The sequence below is a fragment of the Furipterus horrens genome, unplaced genomic scaffold (genome assembly GCF_987537825.1).
Source record: "Furipterus horrens unplaced genomic scaffold, mFurHor1.1.pri manual_scaffold_5, whole genome shotgun sequence".
Lineage (NCBI taxonomy): Eukaryota > Metazoa > Chordata > Mammalia > Chiroptera > Furipteridae > Furipterus > Furipterus horrens.
The window spans coordinates 155,367,434-155,378,372 of record NW_028327175.1 but is presented as its reverse complement, the minus strand read 5'-3'; the positions used below and the strand labels follow the sequence as shown (position 1 = coordinate 155,378,372).

Sequence of the window (10,939 nt, the reverse complement as noted above, 5' to 3'; positions counted from 1 at the left end):
CGCCGGACCTTCCTACCACCGGCCCCGCCGCGCAGGAGCCGAGGAAACCGCGCCGTCCGCTGCGCCGTCCGCTGTGCCTTCCGCCGGGCCTTCCCACCGCCGGTTCCGCGACTTTGGACGCATCCCCGCAGCCTGTCACCGTGGTGGGTCCACCGGACCTTCCCGCCACCGGTCCCCCCGCGCCGGAGCCGAGGAGACCGCGCCGTCCGCCGGAACTTTCCACCGCCAGCGCCGCGACTTCAGACGAGTCCCCACAGCCTGTCACCGTGGTGGGTCCGCCGGACCTTCCCGCCACTGGCCCCGCCACGCAGGAGCCGAGCAGACTGCGCCATCTGATACGCCATCCGCGGCCCTGTCGGCCGCGCCGTCTGCCGGGCCTTCCCACCGCCGTCTCCGCGACTTCGGACACGTCCCCGCAGCCTGTCACCGTGGTGCGTCCGCCGGACATTCCCGCCGCCGGCCTCACCGCACAGGAGCCGAGGAGACCGCGCCGTCCGCTGCGCCGTCCGCTGTGCCTTCCGCCGGGCCTTCCCACCGCCGGTTCCGCGACTTTGGAGGCATCCCCACAGCCTGTCACCGTGGTGGGTCCACCGGACCTTCCCGCCACCGGTCCCGCCGCGCAGGAGCCGAGGAGACCGCGCTGTCCGCCGGACCTTCCCTCCGCCGGCTCCGCGACTTCAGACGAGTCCCCGCAGCCTGTCACCGTGGTGCGTCCGCCGGATATTCCCGCCGCCGGCCTCACCGCGCAGGAGCCGAGGAGACCGCGCCGTCCGCTGCGCCGTCCGCTGTGCCTTCCGCCGGGCCTTCCCACCGCCGGCTCCGCGACTTTGGAGGCATCCCCGCAGCCTGTCACCGTGGTGGGTCCACCGGACCTTCCCGCCACCGGTCCCGCCGCGCAGGAGCCGAGGAGACCGCGCCGTCCGCCGGACCTTCCCGCCGCCAGCGCCGCGACTTCAGACGAGTCCCCGCAGCCTGTCACCGTGGTGGGTCCGCCGGACCTTCCCGCCACTGGCCCCCCCACGCAGGAGCCGAGCAGACTGCGCCATCTGATACGCCATCCGCGGCCCTGTCGGCCGCGCCGTCTGCCGGGCCTTCCCACCGCCGGCTCCGCGACTTCGGACACGTCCCCGCAGCCTGTCACCGTAGTGGGTCTGCCGGACCTTCCCACCACCGGCCCCGCCGCGCAGGAGCCGAGGAAACCGCTCCCTCCGCCTGACATTCCCGCCGCCGCCCCCGCCGCGCAGGAGCCAAGGAGACGGCTCAGTCCGCTGGACCTTCCCGCCGCCGCGCAGGAGCCGAGGAGACCGCGCCATCTGCTGTGCCGTCCTCCGGGCCCTCCCACCGCCGGCTCCGCGGCTTCGGACGCGTCCCCTCAGCCTGTCACCGTGGTAGATCCGCCGGACCTTCCCGCCACCGGCCCCGCCGCGCAGGAGCCGAGGAGACCGTGCCATCCACCGGACCTTCCCGCCGCTGGCCCCGCCGCCCAGGAGCCAAGGAGACCGTGCCGTCCGCTGTGCCGTCCGCCGGGCCTTCCCACCGCCGGCTCCGCGACTTCAGACGAGTCCCCGCAGCCTGTCACCGTGGTGGGTCCGCCGGACCTTCCCGCCACTGGCCCCGCCACGCAGGAGCCGAGCAGGCTGCGCCATCTGATACGCCATCCGCGGCCCTGTCGGCCGCGCCGTCTGCCGGGCCTTCCCACCGCCGGCTCCGCGACTTCGGACGCGTCCCCGCAGCCTGTCACCGTGGTGGGTTACTATGAAATGCTAGGTGTGCAGAGACATGCCTCCACTGAGGACATTAAGAAGGCGTACCGGAAACTGGCCCTGAAGTGGCACCCGGATAAGAACCCCGACAACAAAGAGGAGGCGGAGAGGAAGTTCAAGCAGGTGGCCGAGGCCTACCAGGTGCTGTCAGATGCTAAAAAGCGGGACATCTATGACAAATACGGCAAAGAGGGATTGAAGGGAGGTGGAGGTGGCACTCACTTCGACGACTCGTTCAGCGAGTTTGCCTTCATGTTCTGGGTATTCTTTGGTGGACGGGATCCATTTCTGTTCGACTTCTTTGAAGGCCCCTTCGACGAGTTCTTTGGGCCTCGGCGGGACTCGCGTGGGAGGAGCCGCGGCGCAGGCTCGTTCTTCTCCGCCTTCAGTGGATTTCCATCATTCGGAGGAGGGTTTTCTTCTTTTGATAGCTGAATTTTTTTGGGGGGGCCACTCGGTCACGGGGGCCTCACTTCATTCGCTTCCACCACGTGTGGTGGTAGTGGGATGGGCAACTTCAAGTCCGTGTCAACTTCCATCAAGATTGTTAACGGCAGAAAAATCACTACAAAGAGAATTGTGGAGAACAGCCAGGAAAGGGTGGAGGTTTAGGAAGACGGCCAGCTCAAGTCCTTGACGATAAATGGGAAGGAGCATCAGCTACGCTTGGATAACAAGTAACTCGGCGAACACATGTAACAGAAATGTTACATTCTAGAAGAATCCTTTTTCAAACTTTCCCTGGTTCCTGGGTAATGGTCCAGGGCCATTTCATTTAACTGGCTCTTCTACTCCCATTATTAAATTTAAATACTTCCTAAAAGGTATTGTTTATAATGTAAATTGTATCACCCCTGTGCAGACATCACCACTGCGTAGCTGCAGGATGTTCCATCTCCCTGAAAGGAAACCCCGCACCAGAAGTTCTTACTCACCCCTCCTGCCCCTGGCAACCCCTGATGTGCTCAGTGTCTCTGATCCATTATCAGAGATGTTACATGGGTTGCCTTTTTTTTTTTCCTTTTGCTTACACATTTTTGTTTTTTCAAAGGAAAATCCCAGGTGGATTAGAGATCAGATGTAAAAAAGAAGCCCTTTGGTACAATCTCAGGGTATAGACCACTGTCCAAAGTGTGACTGCAGGGTCAGAAGCCAGTCAGGCAGCGGCTGTCTCCTCCTGCACACAAAACAGTAATGAGGAAGATGCAGACATTGGGGAAGACAAACCACAAGCTGGGAAGCATCCCTCAAAGCCTAGGCAGATAATGTTTAGCCTTTCTGCGGTGCAGCAAACTCTTGGAAGTCTGTGTTATGTAAAGGAACCTATAGCAAACAGACACTTCCATTGGCAGGTGGTGCCCACGTCTCTGCATATCAGAGATGCCCGACCTCCCCAGTGGGGGAACACACACTGCAAACACTGAGGACAGAGCACTGTCATCATCAGACAGGCAGTCTAGTCCTGGGGACAAAGTGAGGAATTAGAGGCCCAGCAGATCCCCTGGAGTGAAGGGGGAAAGGCCCTTCCTCTGGGACGACAATGTGCCAGTCCCGTCTAAGGCCTGCAGCTGCTCACCTTTTCCTGGCAGTGGTCACCCTAGTTTACCTCACAGAAATTCTTGCACAATTGTCCAAAGATGTGTTTTCAAAATTAACCATCGGAGCACTGATGTAATTGCTGGGAATTGGGGAAAACACTAGTGTCCATGGAGAAGGAATGGGATCCCCTAATCCTGGTCCACATGGAGGAAGGACGCTGGACAGCTGCTAAAGTGGGTGCAGGAGTCTCTACGTACTGATACATGGAGACCGCAGGTGTCCTCTGTGTAATATGTGTGGAACAACTGTGTGCATCCCGGGTCCCACCTGTTAGACCACATACATGTAATTTCCACAGGCAGACATACATATGTGAAAATTATTCTTCTTGTGACAGAGACCAACAAACAGAATAAAAGAGGCAGAATCTGAAAGACACCCACTAAACCACACATGATGGTCACTTCGGGGTGGGACTAGCAAATCTCTTATCTTTTTTGGGAGATGAGGTCTAAATTTTTGACATCCTCTTCCTCCTCGGTATTTTCTGTCCCCCCCCCCAATAAAAATTCCCAAAGCCCCTACTGGGGAACATGAGCCATTTCCAAGTTTTTACTCCCATCATCATGCAGAGGGAAACATGTGTGTTCATATATCTTTATTTAGGAAACGTCCCTAGAAGTGGAGATTCTTGGTCTAATATAAACACAATTTTATGTTTTGGGGCACAGTTTTCTACATCTCAGGTCACCTTGGGCACTTGAGCCTTGTTAGGGAAAGCAGGGTTGTCAAGACCTGGGGCCAATACCTCAGGGAGAGAGGAGGAGGAGGGGCTGGGAGTGAAAGAGATGAAAGTATCTGGGAGTGACACACCCAGCAGGAAGGTCCCATCCATCCTGCCCATGCCCTGCTTCATGTAACACCTCCTACCCTTGTACCCCTAGCCCACATTAGCCCACCCTACTCCATAACTCAGTTGAGCCCAGCAGCCTGGCCCAGCCATCCAGGACACAAGAGAGTTCCATCCTGCACATTCGGGCCTGCTCCCTCTCCCTCCAAGCACAGACCCCCTTCCTCTCTGTCAGGAAAGCAGATGTAGGGAGGCTCTGCCTTTCATAAGGACCATTGTGAATGTGCTCTATCCATGTGAAGATCCCAGTTACCACAGCAGGACCCATTACCCTGTGTGAGAAGGGACCTTTCAAGGGGCCTCACAGAAGGCGACAGAACGTCAGAGCATCAGGCTCCAGGCTTTGGCAGGCCGCAGAACTTGAAGCACGGAGGTTCTCCAGCAGGGACCTCTGCCCCAGCCCTGTGTCAGTCCTCAGCCCTCATATCCAGCACATCCAGATCTGGTGGGTGGGGCTCTGCTCAGCGTGGGAAAGGGAGGGAGTCCTCATGTCCTTCAGTATCAGGTCAGGTGAGTCCACTTGGTCAGAGTCTATCAGGTGAGTTACAGTCAGTGAAATAGCAATTGCCTGCCCAGAAACAGGACCCCTTACCCAGAGCAGAGAATATAGGTCATTTAGGTGGGAACGCGTCAGGGCCCCCCTAGTGGAAGAGAAAGAAACCCCTGATGGTAGGGGGAGCAGGAAAGAGGGGAGGGGAGGACATATTTGTGGATGTCAGTATTCAGACTGATTTTAACATAAGACACAGACTCAGATAAAGTGTTTTCAAGACACAGATCTGATAAGGAACTGGTATCCAAATATGGAAAAGGAAACTTTTAATCTTCAACAGTAGGAAAGCAAACAACCCCATTAAAAAATGGGCATAAGATCTGGACAGACAGCTCACCACAGAAGACACACAGATCCTGGGGGATGCAAGATGGCAGCGGCATTGGTGGAAGGAACATTCACCTCCTCCCAGGACTAAATGTGAATACAATGACATTATGGAACAAACAATCTGAATAACCAAATGAAGACTAGCAGTACAGAAGTCTTATAACCAAGGATTACAGAAGAAGCCACATCCAGAGTGGTAGGAAGGACAGAGGCACAAAATGTGTTGGCCTTGCAGCCACATGAGGTAGTACAGAATTTCAGAGTTATCTCAGCTGTAAAGTTGGCTAAGGATTGAGGGGCTTCAACCTCACTCTGGGCTCCCCAGCCTGGCTCACCAGAGCCCAGAATAAATCCCACTTGGTCACGGTGTATAATCTCTCTAATGTATTGCTGGATTCGGTTTGCTAATATTTTGTTGAAGATTTTAACCTCTATGTTCATCAGGGATATTAACTTATAATTCTCTTTCTTTGTAGTGTCCCTATCTGATTTTATAATTAGCACAATGATGGCCTCATAAAATGAGCTTGAGAATTGTCTCTCCTCCTGGATTGTTTTTTGGTTTTTTTTTTTTGAATAACTTGAGAAGGATAACTATTAGTTCTTTGAATGCTTGGTTGGTGAAATTCACCTTTGAAGACTTTTGGTAAGGAAAACTTTTTGTTTGGAGTTTTTTATTACTACTTCAATTTCATTAGTTGTATTTGATCTAGTCAGATTTTCTCATTCTTGTTGATGAAGTTTTGGAAGATTGTATGTTTCTTGGAATTTCTCTATTTCATCCAGATTGTCAAATTTGTTAGCCTATATTTTCTCACAATCATTTTTAGTTCTGTGGTGTGAGTTGTTACTTCTCTTTCACTTCTGATTGTATTTATTTGGATCCTGTCTATTTTTCTTTAAGTATACTTTATTGATTATGTTGTTACAGTAGTCCCAGTTTTTTTTCCCCTTTGCTCCCCTCTGCCCAGTAACCCTCTTCCCTCCAGCAATCCCACCCCCCTTAGTTCATGTCCATGGGTCATGCATATAAGTTCTTTGGCTTCACCCTTTCCTGTATTATTCTTAACTCCCCCCTGTATATTTTGTACCAACCGATTAAGCTTCTTAGTTCCTGCACCATTTCCCCATTTCTCCCCCTCCTCCCTCCCAGCTGATAACCCTCCAATTGATCCCCATACCTATGATTCTGTTTCTATTCTGGTTTGCTTAGTTGGATTCTGTTTTTATTCTTTAGGTTCAATTGTTGACACTTGTGAGTTTGTTGTCATTTTAGTGTTCATAGTTTTGATCTTCTTTTTCTTAAGTAAGTCGCTTTGACATTTCATATAATAGTGGCTTGGTGATAATGAACTTCTTTAGCTTCATCTTGTCTGAGAAGCACTTCATCTGCCCCTTCATACCAAATGATAGCTTTGCTGGATAGAGTAATCTTGGTTGTAGGTTGCTTTTCATCACATTGAATACTGCTTGCCAGTCCCTTCCTGCCTGCAAACTGTTCTCTGAGAAATCAGCTGATAGTCCTATAGGCACTCCCCGGCAGGCAACTCTCTGCCTCTCTCTTCCTGCCCGCAGAACTCTGTCTTTATCTTTCACCTTTGGCATCTCAATCATGATGCATCCTTGTATGGTCCCCTCTGGGTCCAGCTCACCCGGGACGTTCCATGCTTCCTAGACCTGTATATTCATCTCCTTTGCAAAATTTGGGGAGTTTTCCTCATTTTTTCTCAATTCTCGCTTCCCCCTTCTGTACTGGTTGATGGTTTTTTTCTTCCTTATGTTCCAAATCATTGATTTGAACCCTGGTTTCTTTCCCTTCACCATTGGTTTTGTGTGGATTTTCCTTTGTTTCACTTAGCATAGCCTTCACTTCTTCTCTTACGCGTTTGCCATACTCCAGCATATATGTCAAGCCTGTGAGCATCTTTATCAATAGTGTTTGAATTCTGTGTCTCTTAGGTTGGCTATCTCCTCATCGCTTAGTTTTCCCACTGGAACCTTGATCCATTCCCCCTTTTGGGCCATACTTCTCTGTCTTCTTATTCTGACAGGCTTCTGTGTTTGTTTGCCTATGCATCCCAGGTAGAGCTGTCGCTCTTGTTACATTGTAAGGGCGGAGCCTTAGGGATTCGTCTGTACAGGGTGACCTGTTTAACCACGTTGTGGTGTTGTATGTGGGGGAAGGTCCGAGAGGGAACAATGCCACCAGTCCAGCACTTGCTCCTTTTCCAATCACCTCTCCCTCTTCCGCACTGGACTGGCGCCCCTCTAGCTGCTGTCTTGGCCATCATTTCCAGAGCAGGTGGGTCTGCGGACATTCTAGGACTGTGGGGGCCCTTTAAATAAGTGGACTCTGCTAGACCTGAAGTTTCCGCCTCCACCCCAATCCCCACTGGTCTGCACAGTCAGAAGCAATGAGGCTTGATTTTCCCAGGTGCTGGGACTTTGAGTTGTGAGGACTGTTGAGGAGCTGGGATCGCTCTCCAGGTGTCCCTCCTTTTTAAAGCATGTGACTGTGCTTTCTGCTGGCCTGCCGCTGTTGCTGCCACAGCTGCCACCGCCACACCACGTCTTCTCCACCCTGGCTCTGCCCCTCCTACCTGTCTGGATGAGTATTTCTTCTTTATATCTTTGTTCGCTAGACTTCCGTGTATTTTGATTTTCTGGAACTTCTGGTTACTTCTAGTTTTGAGGTAGTTTTATTCCTTCTTAGTTGTGGAGGAAGATGCATCATGTCTGTTTACGCCTCCATCTTGGCCGGAAGTCCTATTTTTTTTTTTTCTTAATGAGTCTGGTTAAACGTTTGTCAATCTTTTTTATCTTTCCAGTGAACTATCTCTTAAATTTATTGATCTTTTGTATTGTTTTATTTTTTAGACTCTACTTTGTTTATTTCTGCTCTGACTTTTATTATTTTTTTCTAATGCTAACTCTGGGTTTTGTTTGTTGTTCTCTTTCTAGTTCCTTTACATGTCAATTTAGGTTATTTATTTAGGTTTTTCTTGTTTCTTGAAGTAGGCTTGTACTGCTATAAAATTCCCTCTTAAAAATCCTTATTATTATTTTTTTGTTTGTTTCATGGATATTGGGTTGCATTTTCATTTCTTTCAAAACATGTTTTGATTTCTTCCTTGATCTCATTGTTAAACTCTTCAGTGTTTAGTATCATGCTATTTAGCCTTCATATCTTTGTTTGTTTTTCAGGTTGTGTGTGTGTGTGTGATTGATATATTGTTTCATATCATTATGGTCAGAGAAGATGTTTGATATGATTTCAGTCTTCTTAAGTTTATTGAGGCTTATCCTAACATGTGGTCTATCCTAAAAAAATAATTCATATACACTTGAAATGAATGTATATTCTTCTGCTTTGAATGAAATATTCTGAAGAAATCAATTAAATCCCTCTGATCTAGCATGTCATTTAAGGTTGCAATTTCTTTGTGGATTTTCTGCCTAAAAATATATATATATATTCATTGGTGTCAATGGGGTGTTAAATCTCCCACTATGACTATATTACTCTCAATCTCTCCCCTTACATTCATCAAGATTTGCTTTATTTATTTAGGTGTTCCTATATTGGGTACATACATGACTAAAAGGGTTATGTCCACTTGTTGGATTGCTCCCTTTATCATTATGTAGTGTCCTTCTTCATCTTACATCAGAGCCTTTGTTTGAAAATCTATTCTGTCTGATATAGGTATTGCTACCTCAGTTGTTTTTTTCATTTCTAGTTTCATTAAATATCTTTTTCCAATTTTTTAACTTTTAGTCTGTGTGTGTCTTTCATTCTGAGGTGGATCTCTTGTACATTACATATAGATGGGTGTTATTTTCTTCTCTTGAGCTACTCCATGTGCTTTGATTGGAGTATTGAAGCTATTTATCTTTAAGGTGATTTTTGATAGGTGTATATTTATTGCCATTTTATTCTTTAAAATTGTATTCCTCTTTTTTTTTCTTACTTTTTCTAAAAAAGCCCTTGTAACATTCCTTGTAATATAGGTTTTGTCATAATTAACATCTTTAGATTTTTCTTGTTGAAGAGCTTTTTATCTCCCCTTCAATTTTAAGTGATAATCTTGCTGGATAGAGTAGCCTTGGTTGTATGTCCATGCTATTCATCACTTTGAATGTTTCAAGCCAATTTTTTCTGGCCTAAAATGTTTCTTTTGAGAAATCAGATGAAAAGTCTTATGCAAGCAACCTTCTAGGTAACTGTCTTTCTCTTGCTACTTTAACCTTTGCCATTTTAATTATGATGTGTCTGGGTGTGGGCCCCTGTAGGTTCATCGAATTTGGGTCTCTATGCACTCCCTGGACTGGTATGTCATTTCCCTTCACTAGGTTAGGGACATTTTCAGTCATTTTTTATTTAAATAGTTTTCTGATTTCTTATTCTCTTCTCTTTCTGGAACCCTTTTGATGCAGATATTTTTATACTTCTTGTTGTTCCAAAGGTCCCTTAACTATCCTCACTATTTTTTTAAATGTGTTTTATTGATTATACTGTTACAGTTGTCCCAATTTCTTTTCCCTCTGCTCGCCTCCACCCAGTGACATCCCTCTCTCCAGTTGTCCTCCCCTTTTAGTCCATGTCCATTGGTTGTGTATATAGTTATTCTCAACCTCTTCCTTTGCACTCCATTCCCTCCTACTATGCTTCCTAATTCCTGTACCATCTCCCTCCCTTTCACCCTTCCCCCTCCCTGCTGACCTTCCCCCAATATCTTCCCCATACCTATAATTCTTTTTCCCACTCTTGTTACCTACTTAGTTTGCCTTTGTTTTGATCCCCTATCGTCTGTTGTTGGTTGTTGCGATCCTGTTTTCATTTTAATGTTCATAATTTTGATCCCCCTTCTTCTAAACCAGTCCCTTTAACATATCATATAATAGTGGTTTGAATCTAATGAACTCCTTCAGTTTTACTTTGTCCTGGAAGCACTTTCTCTGCCCTTCTATTCTGAATGACAGCTTCACTGGATAGAGTATTCATGGGTGTAGGTTTTTGATTTTCATTCCTTTGAATATTTCTTGCCAGTCCCTTCTTGCCTGCAGGGTCTCCTTTGAGAAATCAGCTGACAGTCTAATTGGGACCCCTTTGTACATAATTCTTTACTTCTCTCTTGCTGCTTTTAAGATTCTCTCTTTATCTTTAATTTTTGACAATTTGATTATAATGTGTCTTGGAGTGTTTCTCCCTGGGTCCAGTTTTTCTGGAACTCTCTGTGCTTCCTGGACCTGTAAGTCTATTTCCTTCCCCAAGTTCAGGAAGTTCTGCTTCATTATTTTTCCACATAATTTTTCAATTTCTAGTTCTTCTTCTTCGTCCTCTGGTAATCCTCTAATTCGAATGTTCATTTGCTTATAGCTGTGCCAGAGGTTTCTGAGACTCTCCTCGTATTTCTCACTTTTCATTTCCTCTTTCTGCACTGGTTGACTGTTTGTTCCTTCCCTATGTTCTGATTTGTTGATTTGATCTCTGGTTTTCATTTCCTCACCACTTGTCTCATATATTTTTCGTTCATTTCAGTATGACTAGCTTTCTTTCCTTCTCCATCTTGTTCCAAATCTTTTGTTAATTCTGTAAGCTGCCTTATGACTATAGCTCTGAAATGAGCCTCAGAAAGTTTTCCTATTTGCTCATCAGCTAGGTCCCTCATCTGCTGCCTGGTGAGCTGCATCACTGGTCTGCTTCATCCTGACATTTTTCTGTTTACCTTTGCTTTCTGGGAGGGCTGTAGTGAGCAGAGCCACATGCAATCGTCACTACCCGATGACCGGCAACCAGCGACCTATTTCACTGGTCTGTGGCGCTTTGTGTGGGGGCAGGGG

At 48.0% G+C, this 10,939-nt stretch overlaps 1 pseudogene; it reads left to right on the top strand.

The window, feature by feature from the left end:
* The first annotated feature begins 1,742 nt into the window (after positions 1-1,742).
* On the top strand, positions 1,743-2,444 carry LOC150010151 (dnaJ homolog subfamily B member 6 pseudogene; annotated as a pseudogene).
* The last annotated feature ends 8,495 nt before the right edge of the window (positions 2,445-10,939 follow it).